The sequence below is a fragment of the Cryptotermes secundus genome, unplaced genomic scaffold, assembly GCF_002891405.2.
Source record: "Cryptotermes secundus unplaced genomic scaffold, Csec_1.0 scaffold1293, whole genome shotgun sequence".
In the NCBI taxonomy this organism is placed as follows: Eukaryota; Metazoa; Arthropoda; class Insecta; order Blattodea; family Kalotermitidae; genus Cryptotermes; species Cryptotermes secundus.
In genome coordinates, this window is record NW_019724607.1 from 241221 (window position 1) to 255495 (window position 14275).

The 14275-nt window shown below is 42.8% G+C and overlaps 1 long non-coding RNA gene across 1 annotated transcript in view; it reads right to left on the reverse strand.

Annotated features, from left to right (window-relative positions):
• The window catches only part of LOC111862550, an 82250-nt gene that overhangs the window by 36980 nt on the left and 30995 nt on the right, over positions 1-14275 (reverse strand). The gene's annotated exons all lie outside the window — the stretch shown is intronic.

The following is a 14275-nucleotide window of genomic DNA, read 5'->3' on the forward strand; positions in this document are numbered from 1 at the left end:
TATTGGCTGGCTGACTATACTTCTGCGACGGAAGAAAGTCCTCGCGATAGTGGGGAGTCTTTCGAGTCTTATCCCTCGCTGCATAGAGCTGTTTCCCCCACCACCACCCTCTAACCTGAATATTATATGGATATCACTACCAATGCCCGTGTTAACAGACTGACTAGGCGCCTGCAGGGGAATATAAAGGAATCCGCTGGAGAGGGAAGTCTAACAACTCCAGGGAGTATGAGTAATTAAGTTACCGACGTGTAGACGTACATATGCTTCAGCAACTCTCCGACGGACTGCTGACATTCCGTTGACTAACTGACCACTTCACCTAGTCACTAATTTTCTAATTGGCTGTTTAACTATTTAATTTACCCCATCCCGTGTGGTGGCGGGTTCGAACACCCTGCGAGTCCTAGGAGGCGACGGAAAGAGAACCCAGTCCCTGGGGGTGTAACTTGGCCACCCTGTTCCTGGGGAACATAAATACGAGAACCTGGTCCTCCAGGTTTGGGGTGTCTGAAGCCTGTGACAGTAATATATGGTAATGATTCCCGCGGGACTCGGACTTAACAATGACTGCGCGGGCGACGGTCAGCAGAAATTGTAAACGACTGACCCATCTTCTAGTCAGAGAGGATGTTTATTATTATTATTATTATTGGAAGGGGCGGGTTTCCCCATGCACCGCGACTAATAGTCTATTGTACGTCCCCCTTTGATATTCTACCAGTCGACATACCCTACCGGTACTGGTGCGTGCTAGCAGCCCCGTTCAGCCAACGAGGTCGGCCCTCGGTACCTGATATTTCCCCCATCTACCAGAGGCATTGGAAACTACTTGGGAGGGAAATAGTTGCCTAATTTTGATCAGAGGTCTCCTAGAGACATGAGGATCTTTTACGTGCCGTAAATCTACGACACGGGACCCATGGCTTAAAGTCCCTCCCTGAATTTTTCCGCCCTTAAAAATTCCACGACCTCCGCCGGGTTTGAACCCGCGTACCTTGAGTGATGAGGTGGGAACGTTACCCCTAGAGTCTAGACTACTGAGGCCGCTCAGAGAGGATGTTACTTAAGGGCTATAACCGCAAGTGTTCAGTTGAAAAAAAGAATTGGCCGTGGGCCTCAAGGGACTTCGGGCCAAGACGAACTGATTGGCGGTAAAGTAAATGTGACTCTAATTGACTCCGCGGTGAACTGTCCTTCCCGAACAGGCAACTTTGAACCCACTACAGGCATCATTATACGTAGCTGAGCGGAGACAAGCAGCAGGCAAGAAGGAAGGAGGGGGTTAGAAAACCGGTACATTGTCGAGTTGTCCCTGCCGCCTTGAGAACCTCTGGTCTTGTAAGATTTATGGTATTAGATGAACGAATTCAAGATATCCCTGCTAGTGTGAAAGTGTAAACCTCTATCGATCTCTCTATCTTCCAGAACACTAGAAATAACACATGCTGTGCATAATTTTAGCAGTTGTTTTGTATGGTCATGAAACAGGAATTCTTACCGTGAGGGATTCTCAGTAATGAGTGATTTGGCAAAATGCTGTTATGGTAACGCTCTAAACTCGTATTCGAGAGGAGCTTGGTTCAAATCTCGGTCGGAACACATCCTGACTGAGGCTTTCAGCGGCTTTCCTTTATCTCTTCAGAGATAATGCCTCGGTTAGGCCATGTGGGTTTCCTTCCAGTCTTTTCCAAATCATTAGTCATTCTACCATCCGATCCTATACAGTTTAGATTATGAGGACGTCATAAGATGTCCGATAAAGTAATTAGTTATCATCTTACCTGAATCCACTTCTTCCCAACTTAAGAATTTCCGAACTTATGACCCCATTAAACCATCGGATATGTACAAAGAATTTTCGGGCTTCCACCTCGAAAACAGGATTTCGCACTTACGCCGTTCTGTAATGCTCTGGTGGTTAGAATTTTAACTCAGCTACCCATTATGAAATATTAATTGTTACTTTAGTTTAATATGTTTGGTGTTTAATACTATAGTATTTTATATTTCTTTATGGCTTTTTTGATAAAAACAATAGAACTATAGAGCATTAAGGCTTAAAATATTGAAAAGTTGGCCTCAGCTTTGAGCTCCAGGAACATAAACCTGTACGTCCCACGCTATAATGAACCGAACTTAGGATTCTTCGACTTACTGTTTTCAAGACTGCATTAAGACCGAGGTACGATTGTGCTTGGACTTATAGAGGATTTAAGATATTGTCACATGTATCTGTGACTAAGACGCGGGTTTGGATTGGTGAATCGGTTTATTGGATTTTTAATAGTCGTAACTAAAATTAGTTCTTACAATCTCAAGATTACTGTAACTATAGCACATGAAGTCTTCAATGTCTGTTAACACTTCACAGCTGAATCCTCACAACTCCTTTCCGTGACGGCTTCGTGCCCTAGACTCACGACTTCTCATCCATGACAGACTATGAAAACGACCTTCACTCTCCCCGATAAAACTTCGGCAAGGACTCCATAGAAAACACCTACTTGTAGCCGTGTTTACAGTTCTGTTGCTTAGCACTGGGAATGGCGCGGATCACATTTAAAACGAGTCACGTGATAGCTATCTCGCCAGTCCATTGGCGCGCTGACTTTTGCCTAGCAACGAGCTGTAGACATTCGTCCTATTGTTGCGTGCGCTTAAGCGAGGTGTTTATTGCCCCATTTCCTGGCAATGCGTTGACATATCAAAATATTGCTTATTGAGAAACTGCATGATTTATAAAGGCTATCTAGTGCTCATACAGAAGTGAAACTGATGGTAAGATGAGCCGAGCATATATGAGAGAGTTTCTGTAAATAGGACATGTATGGACACAAGACGTAAAACATGCAATAATCGAAACTGGAAAAAACATTTACGTCTCGACATATCCTCCACCAACACTGATACACTTGTCCCATCGCTTTACCAGTGTGTAGAAACCCGCAACATAGAAGACCTTTTTATTTTTGTCTCAGCCACTTCACACCTCCGTTTCAACCGTTTCGCCATCAACGAAATATTTGCCACACAGTTGTGAAAAGCTTTACGCGACAAACACTTCCCACCGTAAACAGGAAACATTTCTATATGAATATCCCTTGCGTTGAGTCCTTTTGCCCACAGAAAACGCACAATAGAACGTTGTTCTTCAGTGGTATACACCTCGAGCACGGTCGCCAATTTGACTACTGAAATTAGCGGCTGAATATGCGCATGCGCATCTGCTAGCTAGACTGCCATGAAGCTGGACTGTGATGCTACCTAGTGATACACATAGATAACCTATTACGCCCATTGCAGCTGTGCTATTTCCATTTGTGGCCTATGAATAGAGCACACAAAATTCTGCTAGGGAAACTTGCGAGAGCGATCATAAGGACGACGGGCAAGGGGATGTAAGAGAGGTTACTGCAGTTAGCAAACTGATACAATTTTTAATTGACAGTAATATTAAGTCACTGGCTTAGGCTTCTCGTCAAGGACCGGAATTTTGAGAGAATATACGAGTATATGGGTGTAATATTAAAGTGTTATTAGAATGCACCTTAAAGGAATACGGTACCGCGATGGTGCGGACAGGATCCATCTGGCTCAGAATAGGGCCTAATGGTGACCTTGTGAACAGGGGCCCTGGCGTTCCGTAAAAGAAGGACATTTTTTTGAGAAGCTAGGTGACTAGTGCTCTTGTGGATGTAGTTAGCTATTCTAGCCTTTCGAATTCCGAGAACCGTGTCTAATGCGTGATTTTTCATTTTTGGGTTTTAGCCACGCCATGTGTTGAAAATATTCCAGTGTTTCGGCGTAAATTACACACGCCATGTTCAGGATAAATGTGGCTAAAGCGGCAACGTTTCGGATTTATATCAAGAAGTGACTAGTCCAAGTATCATGGTTTTCTCAGTTCTTCCGGCAAATGCCGAAATAGTACCTCAAAATAGGCCACGACCTCCTCCTAAATTACTTTGAAGTAATATTTCTCTGATCATTCTAACATGCCACGCTACATGGCGGCAAACCGGATTTAGTTTGTTTACTTGGTACAGTTTTCCTTTCGCTATTTTTGAATGCACATGTGCAGAGAGGCTCATGACACTGGTGACATATCACCCTTACTCTGTGCCAGAGAGTGAAAAACAGACTTATCCTCTACAGCGTATCCCAGCAATGGAAACGTATTCCATCTGTACCATCTTTCCCATTCAGGGTGTGGTTTATGCAAGTAACTAATTAACTAACTGCATCGAGCTGCCAGTCCCTCAGTTACCCAAGACATTCCCAAAATTATACTGAACCCGAAAAGTTCACTACCGTGTTCACAACAGCCTGCCACTAGTCCCTATACTGAGCAAGATTAATCCACTCCATATAACCCCCTCCTACTTCTCTAAGACCCATCTTAATATTGTCCACCCATCTATGTTTAGGTGTTACTAGTGGTTTCATTCTTTCTGATTCGGTTCTGTTTCGGGTAAATTGCTGCTGGCCATCTTCAGCAAAGTCATTTTTGAGTCCGGGCCCGAAGGAACTCGTGTTATTATTTTTATATCTCACGACTCTCATTCCTTCTGGCTTTCCCACCAAGTAGGTGCATTTCTCCTCTGTCCCTGTCCATCTGAATACTTGATCATCCTCGTAATATCTGGCGAAGAGTACATGTGTTGAAGCTCCTCATTATACATGCTTCTTCAAATTCTTGTTATTTCATCTCTCTTAATCCCAAATATTCTGCTTAACACCCTGTTCTCAAACGCTTTCAGTCTGTGTTCTTCCCACAATGTCAGAGACAAAGTTTCACATCCATACAAAACTGCAGGAAAAGTTCAGTTTTGTATGTTTTAAGTTTTACGTTGTTTTACAGTAGACGAGAAGACGAAAGGTTGCGATCTGAATTGCAATAAGCATTTCCAGATATTAATTTGCTCTTAATTTCCTTGTGAATAAAATTTCGATTTGTTACTGTCATCCCAAATATTTTAACTTCACTCATTTTCAAAGTACTTTTATGTTATGATTCTGCCCGGCATTCCGGTGATGAGACAGCATATACTTAGCCTACTCTGTGTTTAGCTCGAGACCACCCTCCTTACTAGCGTCACTCAGAGCTTACATTTTGCTTTATGGTATTTATATTATCTTCCAATGGATTTACATCATCAGCATAGACCAAGAGCTGATATGTCCCGTTTAACTTCAGTCCCATCTGGTTTTCTTGGAGGGCATAAAATACTGGTAAGTCCTTGAGTAGATGCGCAGCTGGCAGCTTCTCAAGAAGGGCTCAGCTCCATGGAGTTAGTTTAGTTAGTTTCCTAAGCTCTATTAATATCCATAATATCATATAAATTTTCCAAACCTGAGAACCTGTTTGCTTATCTTTAGTTTTGTGAGCATTGCAAACTGATTTCCATATACATTTACTGAATAGAAACACGAGGATTATTCCTTCTTGCATCAAATGGTTCCAAGCTTATAATCAATTACTCTTTCATATGTTCTGAGAACAGGAGGAGTGATTCTCACTTCTTATTCGCAAAGAAGTGTATTGAAATTGATTTACAGTGGTAATAATATTAAAGATATGGATACAGGTAGGTTATATTTAGAAGAAATTCAGAGCAAGAATATTTTTCCCACCAAACCATAAAATCTCAATTTGATATAATTGAATCGCACTGAGGGCAAATAAATCCTCATGAAACGTCATCTATGCATGTCTTATGGTTCAACATTTATCATCGGGTTCACTGAAAACAAATTCCTTTGGTTAAACTCTTCGAAAACCTAACCATGCACACCAAACAAAATGCTTCCTCGTCCTCTGCGTTCGAGTAGTACACGGTGTGTCCAGGATCCGTCAGGACCCATTTGTTTAAATTTGGCCCTGCATTGCCATCTGTTGGCGAGTTATGGCGTTAAGATTCTTGAACTTTCAGCTGTGGCTGTCTATAATTTCAAAGCGCAAGCATTACTGCATCATGTGTTCTGACCTTGAATGTTACAGCACTGTTCTGACGCTCGTCGGAAAATGGCGGTTGAACAGAGAACCAACATTAAATTTTGAAGAAAGCAGTCTTCTGGGATTTGGCACCGTGTATATAGGTTAACACCACATATACACGGTGCCAAATCCCAGAAGACTGCTTTCTTCATAGTCACCGCCGTGAAAGCCTCAAATCTTACAACATTAAATTTTGTTTGAAGTTAGGCAAAACAGCCGGAGAAGCTTACGAAATGATTAAAAGTGTGTACGGTAGTGATTGTTTGAGTCGCTCGAACATTTTTCGATGGTATGTTCTATTTCGTGACGGCAGGGAGGATATTGAAGACTCTCCACCTACATCAAAGCCGAGAACAAGTCGCACTGAAGAAAATGTGAAAAAGTGGCCGAAATCCTTGCATCAGACAGATGTGTTTCTGCAAGACTCATCGAGGAGCTTTTGGGAATACCAAAAAGTATTTTTCATCAAATTTTGACCTAGGATTTGGGCAAACGGAAGGTCTGTGGGCGGTTTGTACCGCACGCGCTGTCAGGCGATGAAAAACATGCCAGAGTGGAACACTGCAAAGACATGTTACGATCGGCCCAAAGTGATACAAAATTTACAAAATCGAGTGTTACTGGTGACGAGACATGGTGTTTTCAATACGAGCTTCTCACAAAGCGGCAGAGTGCAGCGTGGTTGAGCCCAAAGAAGCCGAAACCAAAGAAAGTGCGCATGCAAAAGAGTCGAGTAAAGACACTGCTAACCGTTTTCTTCGATTCCAAAGGAATCATTCCCAAGCAATTTCTGCCAGAGGGTCAAACAGTGAATTCTGATTATTATCTCGGAGTCCTCAATCGTTTTTGGGCGAGAATATTTCGAATTTGACCTAAATATCGAGAGCAAGTTTCCTGGTCGCTCCTCCACGACAATGCACCACCCCACAAATCGAAGATCGTGAGCGAATTTTTGGCCAGAAAAGGGAACACAGTCCTTGATCATCCTCCGTATTCGCCAGATTTGGCTCCAGCAGATTTCTGGTTGTTCCCAAAAGTTAAGTTGGCGATGAAAGGAGACCGTCATGACACCATCCGGGACATCCAAAGGAAATGTACCGCGGTTTTAAAAGCGATTCCACAAAAGGAGTACAGTGACTGTTTTCGAAAACTTTTCAATCGATTCCAGCTATGTATTGATTCAGAAGGAGACTATTTTGAATAAAAGGAGTGAAATTTTGAAAATAATTCACGTCTTGTATTTTTAATGAACACAGTCCTAACAGAACCTGGTCACACTGTGTATGTATGCATTTTCCTTGCCGTTTCATTTCTGCATTTGAGTTGCTTCCCATCTCTTTTGCATTTGGTCTTACCCTTTTTTGCATTCTTACTTTATTTCAAGGCTTCTTCTATTGGCGTATCTGTCAGAATTGCACTGTTTACTTTTCCCTCTGATATTCATTATTCCTTTTTCTGAGGCCGTCGCAGTTTCCTATCCAATGGGTACCGGGGACTCTTTCCCCGCCCTAAAGCGGCCGGGCCGTGAAGCTGACCACTCACCTCCAACTAGTGCTGAGATCGAGAAAACGGGAGTCAATACATCCACTTCCCCATACGTCTTCATGACGTAGTACTTAATTAGTTAATTAGTTACTTTTCCCTCTGATATTCATTATTCCTTTTTCTGAGGCCGTCGCAGTTTCCTATCCAATGGGTACCGGGGACTCTTTCCCCGCCCTAAAGCGGCCGGGCCGTGAAGCTGACCACTCACCTCCAACTAGTGCTGAGATCGAGAAAACGGGAGTCAATACATCCACTTCCCCATACGTCTTCATGACGTAGTACTTAATTAGTTAAGCACAAGGACAACTTTATATTTCCTGACTGCATGTTTAGGTAGAGGACCAGTAACTTCAGTTCAAAGTGTGCTTGAGGAAGTACGTGATCCTGAAAAATCATCAAGTGATGACTTTCCATTATTTTCGTTCGGTGCTACACTGTTTGTGTGTAGAAGTCCTTTGTTTCTGACGTTGAATTACAGTAATTCCTCTTGAGGAATCTCTTGCAGGATAAAATTACAGTGATCAGAATGTCTACCCTGGTATTTGCATGTGATTTTTTTAATTCACTTAGTGGGGGTTGAGTCCAACTGGGTCCATTCGGCACGGCGGCCACTGATTGGCCTATTGTAGCCTGCTCTGGGTGATTATGATGATGGAGAATTTTGTTGAATGAAGATTGGCAGGGGAAACCGAAGTACTCGAAGAGAACCTGCCCCAGCGCCACTTTGTCCACCACGAATCCCACTTGACAATACCTGGGATCGAACCCAGGCCGCCGCGTTCGGAAGCCAGCGACTAACCACTTGAGCTATAGCGCGGCCGTTTTGCAAATGTAATTGCAAGGTTGAGAGATATGTTGATGATTCCAGGTAAAAGATAAAACGGCCATCGCTTGACCTGTGTTGTTTGTGATCCATGAACTTTCAGGTCACTTAGGCACTCTTCAACCTTGTGACTAAAATGAAATGAGAGGAGTTAACACCCACACTGATACAATCGCAGTAACAGAGTGCAGTAACTGACAAATGCAGTAACTGTCCGCAAATACTAATTCCTGATCATTCATTTGAAGGTGTCATGTGGGAATCAAACTGCTTTACAAAACTCAAAATCTCTCCCGATTAAATCCATCCAGTAGGATTACCATTGCTCTCACTACCTACAGGAACATCATTAAAAATACACTCCGAGGGAAAGAAGACGTGGAAGTTGCTGAAACTTCCAGAACTGTGGTGGTTGCTGTTGCACCTTCTTTGCTTCCTTTGAAATCACGCAACGAGTGTGTCAGGCTTCTTCGTGGCTGTTAATCACGTTTCATCATAATTCCAGCTGTCACTATGCTCGGTCTGCAGACATATTAAGCAGCAATATTAAGACTCATTATCACAAACTTTGTTAAAACTGAACTCTGTGCTTGCTGCGTCAGGTTTCTGCACAGAAAGTCTTTTGTGTCTCTCGGAGAACTTTGAAAACTGTTTTACTGTCGCCATTCTGGTATCATTGCAATTTTCAGAGATATTTCTTAAAGGAGCAATTGCGTACTCAAGGACAAGATTTTGCACCTTCCTTGCAGACAAGTTATGCTTGATACTAAACTTTTCAAATAACTCTACGAGACATTCTAACTTTTTGGTCAATGATCACCTGGCTATAAATTACATTTCTGCCTATATTAAAAAATTATTGACTAGCGTAACAAAAGGTGTAACCCTTTCATAACTTAGCTGACCCATAGTCCAAAAAGAATATACGGCAATTTTTTGGTCCTTTTCTCTAGCAATTTAGGCTGCACACCTGGAGGCAAGAGCGCTGTCTTCTGGGTTATACCACCGTGTAGTTCAGATAACCACAAAGAAGTGGGAATGTGGCTTCCGATTGAATTCATCTGGCTCAGAAACCAGTCCACTGACGACGGAAATGAAACTTAATGAGTCCAGGAAAGATGTGACTCTCCGAGTGAATGCTACAGTATTGCCTTCTCGAAAAGAACTCTGCATCAAGGCTGTAGCAGTCAACAATCAGATATCAAGAAATATGAGATTACAATGTGACTCCTTGTATTTTTATAGATACATATTAACGTTTGGGAGGAACCTGTTGTCTCTATTTCCTATCCTGAACGTGGAGGCAGTAGGTTCCATCGAAACTCAGATACTTACCTACGTAACATCCCATACGACATAATATGCATGGTCACCCACGAGAACCGCAGTTCTTACGAGATCTCTGGTAAGGTACAGGTAAAGCTGTCCCTGTGCTTAACTAATTAAGCACTATGCCGTGAAGACGTATGTGGGAGTGGATGTATAGATCCACGTATCTTGACCTCGGCACTAGTTGAATAGTCAGCTTCACTCCCCGGCCTCTTTATCCCCGGGGAAAGAGCTCCCTTTACACAGAGGATAGGAGGCTGGGTGGACCCCAGAACCGATCTGGGCGACGTGGAGAGGAGAAAAATCTTACCATTACTGGGACTCAAACTCCGACCCCTCGCCCGCCGAGCCCGTAGCCGGTCTCTGTGCTGGCTCCCACTCACAAGTACTCTGAGAGATACCAAATGACAAGCAGCTAATTTTAGAGCCGTTTGTACTCTAAAGAGGAATGTGCCTTTCAACTCACGTAAAAACCGATTTTATGAGTGTAATGGTATATATATATAAGTTTTTAAAGCAGTCTGGTTCAAGGTCAGCCTTCTGCCTCCTTCAGCACCAAGCGACTGGCGGGGAGAGGGAGGAGCCAGCCGCGATGTCTCAGCGGCTACACGGAGCAGCTCAGAACACAGTCAACTGCACTGAGAGCTACCTCACGGCGGACAACCCTTTGAAGCTTGGCTCTTTAAGGACTGGTGAGAGAGAGAGAGAGAGAGAAGAGAAAGTTGGCCCGGGGGGGAGGGGTGCGAGAGACATATTTGGGGAAGGGGAAAAAAATGTTTCCAATAGTTTTGAAGGTTCCCAGGGAAATCCCACCTTCATTTTGTTTCTTGAGGAGATAAAACTTTAGCAGTTGAAAGGGGTAAAGAGTTAGGAAATGGGCTTTGTTATGAATAGAAGGGAGAGGCTGAGTCGGGGCTTTAATTTCTATGTTCGCAATTAATTTAGATTTGGATGGGCTGCATGTGAAGTATGCAGTGCAATCTGTAATTCGGGTACCAACTCTGTATTGCTATAGGACAGACTAAAAGCACCGAAAATTGTGATCGGCTTGGCCGGGCGCAGGACCTTCCGAATTCGAACCGGCTTGTAGCCAGCAGTCCGGCATTAAATACATGAATCCTAACGTCAGTTCCTGTATGGCTGTAGCTTCATTTTAAGTAAAAGGAAAAGCTGCCCCTGTAACAGGCCGTGGAGGCCCATAGGGTTGTGGGACGTCGAAACTCCCATATTTTCTATACAATCACCACACAGATGGCGGTGAGGTTGTCAGCCTTACGAGCCGGCCGACCGCACTTTACCCTCAGGAAGAGTCATTGTATTCATTTCTATTAGAGGCTGGGTCGACCCGAGGGCCATAGTACGGCTGGAAGGATTAGGTCAATTGAAAAATCTTATGATCTAATCGGGAGTCGAACCCACGACCTTTCGGCCTGTAGCATAGTACCTCAAACAATAGCTTATACGTTTGTCTTACAGAGGTCTTTTATGTGTTCTGGTGTTGTAATAAAGATGTACTGTGTTTTCTATGGGAGCAGGAATTGAAATTTTTAATATTATTCACATAAATGTAAGGCTTTAGAAATTCAATTTCTACCTCATAGAAATTACCCTACGTCCTCATTACGCTAACCAATAGGGTAATGCCACCTCGAAGGGTAGACCAAGCAGGAAACTAGCAAGAAACAGGCGACAAGTCTGTTTGCCGCCTGTTGATGTCTGATTCTTGCTTTGGCTTTCTCCTCGACCTTAATGAGGATGACGATACTCCACTCCGAAAAGTCATTTGGCTTTACCGGGTACAACTGGGTACAACCCAGTGAGAACCTTAAACAGAAAGAAATACTACCCATCCCCATCAATATTTCTTCCGGGATGGGGTAACCAGAAAATTGCTTTAGAAGTTGTGTTTAAGCCATGTAACAATAATTTTACCGAGTGTCCTAGAGTTATGGGTCTGTCAAGAGATGGAGCCACACAACTCACGTGCTCAGGGAGCTGAGTTCTTTTTACGAAGCCTCCAGTTGTGCAGCTAGTCAAGAACTTCCCAGAATTTTATGGAAACCGAAGGTTCGTTACCGTGTTCACAAGAGACCTCCACTGGTCCCTATCTTGAGCCAGATCAATCCAATCCATACCATCCCGTCCTATCTTTCTGAGATCAACTTTACTATTGTACACCCACCTACGTCTTGACTTCCCTGTGATCTCTTTCCTTCTGGCTTTCCCATCAATATCCTATACGCATTCCTCGTCTCCCCCATTCATGCTACATCCCCTGCCCACTTCATCTTCCTTGACTTGATCATTCTAATTATGCCTGGAGAAGAGTACAAGCTACGAAGCTCCTCATTATGCAGTTTTTTCCAACCTCCTGTCACTTCAGCTCTCTTCAGTCCAAATATTCTCCCCAACACCGTGTTCTCAAACACCCTCAGTCTATGTTCCTCCCTTAATGTCAGATACCAAAATTCACACCCATATAGAACCACAGGAAAACTTATAATTTTGTATATTCTAATTTTTATGTTTTTGGACAGCAGACGAGAACACAAAAGGTTCTGGACTGAATGGTGGCAAGCATTACCCGAGTTCAATCTCCTCTTAATTTCCTCCTGAACCAGGTTTCGATCTGTTATCTTTGTTCCCAAATATCCGAACTGTGCCACATTTTCAAAACGTCTGTTTCCTATCTTTATGTCATGATTTTGCCCTGCATTTTGGTGACGAGACAGCAACATATACTTAATTTTCTCTGTGTTTACTTCTAGACCAACCTCCTTACTTGCGTCAATTAAAGTTTGTGTGTTTTATTTTATGGCATTTGTGTTATCTCCCAGTATATTCACATCATCGGCATAGACCAACAGCCGATATGCCCAATTCAATTTTATTCCCACCTGATTTTCCTGGACTTTCCTAATGACATCTTCTGAAGGAAAGTTGAGAAGCAGTGGAGTTAAAGCATCTCCTCATTTATAGCTTTGTGGATAGGAAAATTATCAGACAAATATTTTCCCATACGGACACATTTTAATCAGCCTAACTAGTTTCATGGGTACCCCAAACTCTATCAGAATATTGTACAATACTTCCCTCCTAACTGATTCACAGGCCTTCTTGAAGTCTACGAACAGCTGATGTACTGCTTCTAACCATCAATTCCTTTTTTTAAACTATTAATCAGTAAAAACATGAAGTTACATCGTCAGATATGTAAACTCAGAATATTCTGTCAAGCTTAAGATATTATGCTTGTGTTTTCTAATTGAATCATAACGAAATTTCAAATTCAATTAATGAATTTAATTGTATATTATTCGATATATTTCTCGCAGAATTATTTATATACTTTTATTAATAAACGTTGGTTGACTAATTAAATGCTTAATTTAATAAATATTCTGTCCGTTTCACTTTTAGTTGCAGTACGTCCGGAAATTCGCGCTTACCGATTTTCGCCACGCTGTATTTTAATGGACACTGAAACAAATGTGTCCCTTTATAAAATTTCGACCTATGCATAATTTTTACGAAAACCCCCATTAATGTTTAATGCTATGTGGCAACACGGTATGAGGTACACAACGCTATGTCCAATCCGGGAATTGATGCGTCACTCGCAGTCCTCTGAAGAGGGATTTTCATTTCGATGTTGTTACGTGGGTCACGTGGTCGATTGCGTAGACTCGAATTTGCGTGGAACTGTACACCTACTCGCCTTAACTAGGCGGAGGAGAGGGATTTAATATAAATAAGAAATCAGAAACTATAAAGAAGACATTCCGCCATTTCGTGTCCGTCGGAACATGCTTCATAAACTGCAGTATCCATATCAGGCTGTCTAATGCACCAAGCCAAGCAAAGCTTAGTGGCATGCTGAAACAAATGAAGCCTCTTCGGACTTAACAGTCCCATTCCATCGTTTCCTAGGTCTTACTCTGGCTCCACCTGAAAGTCGGAGGTGTGCAGTCAGAGAAGCACAAAGGAGACTTCTTTTGGCTTATTTTGGACTTCACCCATCGTCTGGTATGTAAAAGACAAAAAGACAAAGAACCACGACTGGACCAGTGATTGAGACTAGCTCTTTCTAACGGGCCTAACTGAGTAGGTTTATCTTTCCCTATCCACCTGAAGACGGAGACAGATCCAGTCTCCGAAACGTCGTGGTTTTTTTGTCTTTTTGTCTTTTACATACCAGACGATGGGTGAAGTCCAAAATAAGCCAAAAGAAGTCTCCTTTGTGCTTCTCTGACTGCACACCTCCGACTTTCAGGTGGAGCCAGAGTAAGACCTAGGAAACGATGGAATGGGACTGTTAAGTCCGAAGAGGCTTCATTTGTTTCAGCATGCCACTAAGCTTTGCTTGGCTTGGTGCATTAGACAGCCTGATATGGATACTGCAGTTTATGAAGCATGTTCCGACGGACACGAAATGGCGGAATGTCTTCTTTATAGTTTCTGATTTCTTATTTATATTAAGTCCCTCTCCTCCGCCTAGTTAAGGCGAGTAGGTGTACAGTTCCACGCAAATTCGAGTCTACGCAATCGACCACGTGACCCACGTAACAACATCGAAA